General features: G+C 33.6%; 1 pseudogene; it reads right to left on the bottom strand.

Annotated features, from left to right (window-relative positions):
* Positions 1-7,207: 7,207 nt before the first annotated feature.
* On the bottom strand, positions 7,208-9,606 carry LOC120613069 (olfactory receptor 10AG1-like; annotated as a pseudogene).
* Between the last annotated feature and the right edge of the window lie 748 nt (positions 9,607-10,354).

The raw sequence follows: 10,354 nt of genomic DNA, 5'->3' as shown, positions 1-10,354 counted from the left end.
AGGAAGTCAAGCTGAACCGAAGATGTCCATCTTTCCACATTGTCTTAACATGACTAGGACAATCGTAGGCTTGGCCTGACCTGTGGCTGACGACAATCCAAGGATCATAAAGATGATTTTGCTGTAGGAGACAAGTATCAGTGGAAATGGAACCATGACTTATATCACAGCAAATATGCAGACCATCATTTCACTCCTAAAGGTGTCCCCACAGGTCAGCTTGAAGACAGAGGGGATGTCACAGAACTGATTGATGAGATTAGAACCACAAAAGGGCAGGGAGAAAATGTGACTGCCTGCCCTATTAGGACTGTACTTCCAGCCACCATCTGGACACAGAATTTATAGTTCATGCCTGGAGGATAGTGATGAGAGAAACAAATGGCCAGATAGCGGTCAGAGTCCATCACAACTAGAAAGGAACACTCAGTGGCTTCCAGCATAAGAATCTAGCACTTTTGTTCAGTACAGCCAACTAAAGAAATTGTCCTTCTCTGGGTCCAAAGATTCGCGAGGATTCTGGGAAGTGTAACTGATACATAGCATAATTCCAAAAAGGAAAAATTGCCATGGAGAGAATACATAGAAGATGGAGAGATGGGTCCAGTTTTGTTATCCGATATATGGTGCTGTTGCCCATCAAGATAATGATATAGATGCTTAAGAGCAAACCAAATAGAAAGCTCTGAAGATTGGGAACATCGGCAAAGTCCAAGAGAACTAATTCCATCAATTTAGTTAGACTTTTTTCTGGTGTTTTTTTTTTTCTTGGTATTTCATCTGTGGAAAGAGAAAACCGAGCATGTGGTTTTTGGTTTACTTTCATTGATCCGTAGGTGTTTTCCAAGTTGTATTAAGCCATTAATATTGGTTTGCATGATCACTGCAATTGCTTCTAATTTAAGAATTTTACTATTAATATATTTCCCACTTTCTTGGTTTAAAACCTATGGACTATCACTGCAAAACCTCCCCTGAAATTTCCTTTAAGATCGTTCTATGTACTTTGTGAATATAGCTCAACATAAACCCTTCCTATTTTCTGCTCAGCACAGACCCTGGAAAAACTGGCAGTCATTGAAGACAGACCCACAGTTTTGCCATATGTTCTCACTTTTAAGTAATTACATTTCTTGAGAATCTTGTTGTACTTCTCTATGCATTTTCTCTATCATACTTTAGTAGCTTTGTATCTAAATTCTCTTCCTTATATATTTTCAACTGCTTATTGCAACCCTTCATTTTTCCTCCTTAACTAAATTACGTTAAACATACAAGTCCCTATTATATACTTCATATTATTATGTAGTATATAAAAAAAGAGAGAATACTTTATGGCACAGAGTGAATTAAAACAAATATTTTTCATAGGATACTAAGTGGGAAATAGAAGGAGGTTTTATTCAGAACTAGTTGCCTGGGAACGCAGATACATATAGATCAATAAAGAGGATAAACCTGGGAAAAACAGAAATGGCCTGGAATGTGTGCATTACCTGTGTGTATGTGTGTGAGCAGAAGGAGAATATATATTGTGTGATGTTTTATCCTGTGTGCTGTGTGTGCCTCCACAGACTTTGTTGTGTCTCAAAAGGCATTTCAGATAATTATTTGTAAACTAATTTTATTTTTAGAGATAAGGATCTTGAAACTGACGAATGACGGAACTTAGGTTTTGTGATTACAAGTCAGGGCCTATTTTGTTATTGGACTTGAGTTTGAATCCTAACTCCATGATTTATTATCTATGTGTGATATTAAGCAATTATGTAGATTTCCCATGGTTTGCTTCCTTATGTGATAATTAAATGAGATACCATTGGTAAAATTGCCTGTTGATTTTAATCAGATTTTAATTTATTCCTTATGTTTCTATAATGATGATTATGGATATTATATTATGCTCTTAAGTTCTTAGTCCCCAGGGCTGTAACACATTGCCTAGCAAGACTGTACTTAATAGAGTTATTAAGTTACTTGGTTATTATTTGTTCCATTCATATCCTCATTTAATTTTGTTTCCAATAGCTAGTTGAGTGCTTACACACGTGAGTGGTTTATAAATATTCCATCAGGAAAATTTAACTAGATTCCAGTACACACTAACCCAAGAACTGAATATTGAAATGGACTTCAAATGGAAATTAGTTATATTCTGGTATTATGTCCTCATTTAAATCATCAAAGCTTAATTTTACTTGTTTGAAAATATACGCAGTAATAATGTAACTCAGGGAATTGTTTTCAGGAAAATTTTAAGTGTTGATTTAAAATAGGCCGTTGCAGTTCTATGAGATATTATTACAATTATTATCATGCTTATTGCTTTTATCGCTATTAGTTTAACGTATCTTTTCCTTTCTTTTTGAACTTTGCTAATCTTTTATCATGCCCTAGAAGTAGTCTTTTCTGTCTAGGAGTGAAGACAATGTACAGGGAAGTGTTTTGCCAGAAATATTGAGCTTAAAATTAGTAGGCTATTCTATGCTGTGTGGATACAAACCTATAACAATACCTATGGAAAAACACTATAACTTGCTGGCTTTTATTTTTAGTTTTTTTTTTTTTCTCTTACCTGTTTCAGTCTCCTGTACTTTGAAGATACAAGAGAACTAAATTTTGTTATAGAAATAGAAGAAAAGTAAATTGAAAAATTTATCTCAAATCTTATTTAATATATGAAAACATCTCCAGAGATAACTTCATTTGATTTTTTTTTCTGAAATTGATCTACTCTCTCCATTATATAAATATCATTAACTGTTAATGGTATTTTTCAGTTGTTACATGGGAACGTCAGTTCCTTTACTATTTTTTTTTCTGTTTCTCATAAACTAGAATAATGTAGGGAATAAGAGGCCTGGTTAATCAAAATTATTTTTTGTTTTTGACAATTGTTGAACATTTATTGTATTTAACCACCCTGTTAATGACTTTACCTGCATTGTTGCTTTTATTACATTCCGAATGAAGTAGGTACCATTAGTATTCACATTTTGCATAGAGCTGGAGGAAGAGAGAAGTTAAATAACTTGCGCAACATCAAGAAGGTCATGTAACCTCACTGACTTCAACCTTGGCAGTGCAATGCCAGCATCCATATTTTTCATCAGAGTTCAATGGGCTTCATACAATATTCAATAGAAAATATTATTTTAAATTTAATATTCTGAATAAGATCGGTGAAATTAAGACATATAAAACCACAACAGCAAGGTGATCTTATGTCCATTTCATATCTCATTCACTGTTATAAAAATGAAAGACTCATTACTAAGGGGTAAAGTCTGTATATTTTAGGTTCAGAAGACTTATCTCATAAATTATTCTGATTGGAAGAAAGAGTTTTCTTTGATGACAATTCTTAAGTTGAAAAATAACACACTACAGTAAAATAAGTGGCATAAAACAATTACTGCTTACCTATTTATATTGTGGAGAAACCACTAAGTATTGCTTCTTTTATGAAAACTATGGTCTATGTAATAGAAACTTTTAATTCAAATTATTCAAGATCCAAATTCTGCCATTCTTATTCTTCCTGAAGCTCATATTTCACTTTAAAATCAGTGTACCTTTGGTAAAAATATCCCTTGATTCATTGAAACAGCATCTCTTCTGCACAATGTGTTGCATCTTTAACTCACTCTATTTATCAAGTGGTAATTGAGAAACAACTCAAGGCTGTGTTTGGTTGGATTAACACTGCATTGAAGACGGCCTCTGAGGGATACAGTCTGAGGAGCCCTATTCTCCTGGCTACTCCTCTCCACCTTTCTCTCCACCCTCTCCTCATGTGGAGAGCGGAGGCAATTCCCCTTCGGGAAAGGCTGTAGTAAGACATTCACAGTCTTTGAGTTGGTCTGTATCTACATATGAAATCTGAGGATATTAAATTTGAAATTGTTAAACACTATTTCTTAACCTCAAAGAATGTAACCTGGAAATTATCTAGAGTTCATGCATTATCTAGAATATTTATTTGTTAAGGTTGTCTGTTCCTGCATGAATAGAAAATTTTTTTTAGTTACAGGTATTTATATAAGAAAAATATGTCTGGACAAGGTGATATAATACACCAAGTCTCACGATTTTTCTATCGGAAAGTGAGGGTGAAAAAATGACATTAGGAGGGCTTTAAAATGATAGGAGAGAAAAGATAGTGACTTTTAATTTTTGGCTCTGAATCTTTGGTAAGCTATATAAAATAATTATTGCATGATTTAAATTAATTTTAATTAAATTTATCAGGGTGATATTGGTTAATAAAATTATGTAGATTTCAAGCATGCAATTCTATAATACATCATCTATATATTGCATTGTGTGTTCACCACCCCACATCAAATTTCCTGTCACCATATATTTGATCCCCTTTACCTTACTACCTCCCTTCCATTCTCTCCCTCTGGTAACCTGTAATCCACTGTCTGTGTTCATAAGTCTCTATCTGTTGGTCATGTTTGTTTGTTGCATTCAATATATCCCACATATGAGAGAAATCATATGTTTTCAACTTTTTCTGTCTGACTTATCTCACTTAGTATGACTATCTCAAGATCCATCCATTCATGTTGTCACAAATGGCAGTATTTCATCTTATCTTATGGCTGAGTGATATCCCATTGTATACATGTACCACAACCTCTTTATCCTTTTTTTGATTTGAGGATTCTTTCCTTTATTATCATTCAGGGCCCACTGGCAGTCATTAATTTTTACTATCCATTTTTATAATCTTCAATTTATCCCTCTCTGTATCTATTGTCACAGCTCTTTTTGTTATTTTTAAATAAATGACTCTAAATGTTATATATTCTGATTCCTTTTTGTTCATAAAAATCTGTTGTTTCTTTCAAGGATCAAAGATAATGTGACTGATTCTGAAATTTCCCTGCTAGATGCTAAATATCCCTTAAGACATTTAGTCACAACAAGGAAGGATGAAATGCAAGAATTTTCTTTGCTATGTAGTTTTACATTTACTGAATAAAAGATTATTAAGCTTTGTGATTTACATATTACATTCTCTTTATAATAAATGAAAACTATATATAAAAATATAATAAATAAATCAAAATTATTTGAAATCCTGCCCTGTGAGAAGGTCAACATTTTCTTCTAATATGGAGAATAGTCTGATGATTGCCAGAGGCAGGGGGTAGGGGATGGGCAAAATAGGTGAGGGTGGGCAAAACGTACAAGCTGACAGTTACAAAATAAATAAGTCATAAGGATGTAATGTACAGCATGACGACTTCGACTTTAGTTAATAACGCTGTATTGCATATTTGAAAATTATTAAGAGAGATCTTCAAATTCCTTATCATAAGAAAAAATGTTTTGTAACTATGTATGGTAGTGGATGTTAAGTAGACTCATCATGGTGATTATTTCACAATATGTAGAAATATCAACTCTTCTTATACACCTGAAATTATAATGTCAATTATACTTCAATTTAAAAAAAGAGAAAAAAGTTATTTTTTGCACTTTAAACATTATATTCTCTTAGTAATATGTCCAAACAGTAAGTAAAAGTATAATCAGAAATTATGTGAAATCCTACCACTGTGAAGAAGTCAGTATTTTCTTCTAAGCCACATCCTCCCAGATTTTGCTGCTATGAATAAATACCCACTACTGACATGCAAAGCAAAATATTATGTAAAATTATGGAGCGTTACTCTATTATTTTATAAATGGTTCAAGTTGTCCATACATATATCTTCTTTCTCACATGTTAGAAAAGCTTGGAATGCCTTCAGTGACACGAATCTAAAACATCGTCTTGAGAAGTTCTGTAGGGCTGTACGGTGTAGATGTTCTCCAGTGTCTTTGTAAGTTTCAGCCAAGAGTGACTTCTTTTTCCTTGTGGTTTTCTTTAGCTCTAGAAAAAATCCTTTAATAAAAAGTCTGAACAAACAAATACGTATAATACTCATTCTTGGGCAAAATCTTTACACCACATGAAGTTAAATTGATGAAGTTTTTAAAACAAAAAGATAAGTATTTTGATTTTACATGCAAAAGAAAATATGAAAATTACTGCACAAAAAGTGATACTGAAATTATTTCAAGTGATTCAAATAAAAGGACTTTAATAAAAAAGACTATTTATATGGTGTATTATTTTCTTTGATCTATTGTAATAAAATATTACAAATTGAGTGGCTTAAAACAATAGAAATTTATTCTCTCTCAGTTGTAGAACCCAAAGTCCAAAATCACAGTGCTGGCCAGGTCTCACTCCCTTCAAGAGAGAATCATTCATTGCTTCTTCCAGGCTTTGGTGCCTCTTGACCATCCTTGATTCTTGGCTGCATCACTCCAATCTCTGCCTGCATCTTCACATATTCTCTGTGTCTCTATAACTATTTTCTAAACATCTGTGCTTTCTGCTTTATAAGAACACTGGTCATAGTATTTAGTACCCACTTTAACGATGGATGATCTCATTCCTTTAATACATCTGCAAAGGCCTTTTTTTCTCCCTCAAATAAGACCACATCTGCAAGTCCTATATTTACATATATTTAGAGGCCAACATCAACCCAATACACAGTGAAATGAAGAATGAAAGTGAAAATTCTGGAAACTTCTAAAACTAAATAGATATTTCCAAAACGAAAGCTACAACAGGAAGGAATGAGGTTATCAGAGGACAGTGAGTGTTGGGATAATAAAGGAGGAGATTTGTGATCTTAAAACACTATGGACAGTAGCAAAGTAAAAACAAAGGAAAACGCAAAGAGAATACTAAGATCACCCTGCTTTCCACCATCTCAGCTGCTGCTGGTTTCTCGCACTGGCTAAATCCTATCAGAGTACAGAGGAGGTTAGATAGGCTATCTGAAGGAATGGGAAGGTTAAAGAAAATGTATCGCAGAGCATGACTCTAAACCCTGGTTATATAACACACTCGATTAACTATCACTGTATTTATTGCTCGAGCAATCTCTTAATTCACTAGTTCACAGTGAGAAGAAACAAGGGTGTTCAAATTAGATCATTAAAATGGAGATAATTTGTGCTCTGGTTACAAAGAAGAACTTCACTTAACCCTATGAAACTAAGGTCCCTTAACATAATGTGAGGTTACTATGATGCCATTAATGATCATTATTTAGAAACATAGACGTAAAACTAGGTTGTTTTTCTGTTGTAGCTATATAACAGACCCATAAGAAGGTCTTTTTCTGTAGTATCAAGTCTTTGCATCATCATAATAACTTAGTAGTTTTCTGAGTGCTACCATGATGTCTTTGTTCCTCAGAGTGTATATGATAGGATTCAATGTTGGGATCAAAACAGTGTAGAAAAGAGAGATCACTTTCCCAGTTCCTTCAGATTGATGTGGTTTTGGTTGCAAGTAAGTGATAGTAGCTGTTCCATAGAATAAGACCACAACTATCAGGTGAGAAGAACAGGTGGAGAAGGCTTTTGCCCTCCCTCTAGCTGATGATATTTTGAGAATGTTGGCAATAATTTTGCCATAAGAGATAATGATCAATAGAAATGGAACAATGATATATACTACTGTAACTACACAGACTGTGACCTCATTGAGAAATGTTTCTCCACAAACAAGCTTGAGAATTGGGGGGATGTCACAGAAGAAATGATTAATTGTGTTAGACCCACAAAAGGGCAGAGAAAAAATCTGATATGTCTCCCCAATTACGGCTGGAGCTGTACTGACCCAGGCGGCAATGGCTAGCTGAACACAGACCTTGTGGTTCATGACCAGAGAGTAGTGCAGAGGGTTACAAATAGCCACATAGCGGTCATAGGCCATTGCTGTCAGGAGGAGACACTCTGAGCCTCCAAATGAAAGGACAAAGCACATTTGTGCAGCACAAGCAACCAAAGAAATGTTTCCTTTCTGGGTCAAAAGATCCATGAGCATTCTTGGGACAGTGGTTGTTACATAACAGATTTCTGAAAAGGAGAAATTGTTAAGAAAGAAATACATGGGGGTCTGGAGGACGGGGTCAATTCTGGTTATCAAAATTATGATGCTGTTGCACATCAGGATAGTCAGATAGATGACCGAAAATATCCCGAAAAGAATCCATTGGCTATTGGCAATATCAGAAAACCCCAAAAGAACAAATTCTGTTATTGTTGTCATATTGGATTTTTCTGTTTTTAGTTTGTTCTCCATCTGCAAATATGTAAATTCAGAATGGTTAATTTATTGTTCTTGAGCCACTCTTTCCTCTTCTGTTAACTGCATTAGTTGCATGAACGTATTTCTACAATCTCTAAACTTATGTACACCATCACCTTACTCTGTTTCTAGAAAATGAATTTGGAAACCTCAGAAAGGAACTGATATACAATTAAAATCGATCCAAGAAATAAAACTTAATAGATATTTTTTATACTTGGATGTAATGATAACAGAGAAAATGTGAAGTGTGCATTCTTTTTTAAAGCTTCTAGTGCAGAAATAATACCTAATTATTTCACCTGAAGAAGAGTGAAAGTATGATACAGGCTTTAGCTATTGCACTTCTCTGGATTCATCAGTTCTTTTTTTCCGAGTTGATTGATTTATTCTATCTTCTTTCAGTTTAAAGTGTTTCCCTTAAAGCTTTTGTTTAATTTTTACTTCAAATGAGTTTTAAGTCCTCCATTTCTATTCTAATGAGAATAATTTTCTTAGAGCATTTGTTGTTACTAGGGAGTAAATAAATGCAATATTATCATGCTACTTTATGTACCTCTCCCCTTATTCATGCTAAATATGGAAAACATTAAAGCCATCGTAGTTTTCAAAAACTTTCTTTATTAACACTCCCCTACAATGTATGATAAATACAATTATCCCTTAATCAATACATATGACTTATTCATCTCTATATTTGTTACATTTCTCTCCTAGGTAAGATTCTAATGTCATATACTTCTTTTGAACCAAAAACAATTTCTTTTCACTATTTTCCCTTTGTAATTTTGCCTAATAAAGTGTAACTTTGATTAAAGCCAGTCATTATTTAAACTGGTATGTGAATGGCTGCAGCCTATGAATGAAACTTAAATACACAGATACACTCACACACACACACACACACACGCTATCATGATTCACTTCATATTAATGCCATTCAATATCAGGCAGTCAGTACTGCTTGACAATTTCCACTACCCTATAGTAATATTTGTTTTCTAACTTTATAAAACAAATATACAACAAAGATCATGTTTCTTATCTCATCATCTACTATACCCATCTTCAACTGTTAGCCTCATCAACTGAGGTTCTTGTCTTAAGACTTTGTTAAATAAAGCTCTAGGTAAATATTCTCTTACATTTCTCTTTTTTCATTAGTACTGGTTTTCAAAATTACCTTAAATGAATAACGCTGATTATAAATTTCTTTATTATTGTTATTCGACATATCTAATTTTATATTACTTTGTAATTAAGAATGGTAAGAATATGCGAGTTATCTTAAGTACTTAACTCATTTTCAATTAAAGATTTTAGAATTCATGCTTTTCTGTTTTATTATTTGTATCTTGATCCTCAAATTAAGAACTATCTTTAAATAAAATAGTCTAACAAAACAATTACAAATTACCTTTAGAGATTTGCATGAAGACGTCTATGTGAGTGGAGGTGTTTATTAACCTGTAATCTAGTTAAGTTCTTCTGTCATGTTGAGGAGCCACTGTAATTCTATGACATTCTTGCTGGCGTCAAATGTTGGCTTTTCTTTAATAGGAAGCAGCCACACACACACTTGGGGGAATCTTCTCTTGTGTGCCAATTAAATTGAATGCTGCTTTTTTGGCAATCATCTGAGTTTATTTTCTATAACCACTTTTCTCTTCTTGGCATGAGCCCCCCTCAATGGGAGAGTCTCTTGGTGAAGAAACACCATCTAATTTTCAAGTAGTACTTCCAGAAGAAAGTTAAAAATCATTCTACAAATTTTATTTCAGACTCTTAGTAATTGGTGTGAATTTTCCTTTCTTATTTTTATTCCCATAATTGACCCAAATCTAGATCATCCGCATCATTAGAAAAATGTGTCATATGTTGCATCACATGACCATGGCATGCTTGGTCTCTTCAACACATTGGATGGTGAGAGCCCTTTTCAAAAATGGAACTCTGTCGATAGATTAACTTTTGTGGAAATTAAAGCATGTCATGTCTGCTGATCAAAAGAAAACTGGATGATTTTATTCATTTTATGACATCTCCTCAGGCATTATAGAAGGTTTCTATCGGATTCAAAATGTAAGCTACTGCAAAAACAAACATTTTAATCAAGAGTATTTAAGACAGAAAACAAACAAACAGACTTTAAACTTCGGTTACTTTGAAGCAGGTATGGAG

The sequence above is a fragment of the Pteropus medius genome, unplaced genomic scaffold, assembly GCF_902729225.1.
Source record: "Pteropus medius unplaced genomic scaffold, Ma_sr-lr_union100, whole genome shotgun sequence".
Lineage (NCBI taxonomy): Eukaryota > Metazoa > Chordata > Mammalia > Chiroptera > Pteropodidae > Pteropus > Pteropus medius.
The sequence above is the reverse complement of the archived record's forward strand: the minus strand, read 5'-3'. Positions and strand labels throughout refer to the sequence as shown.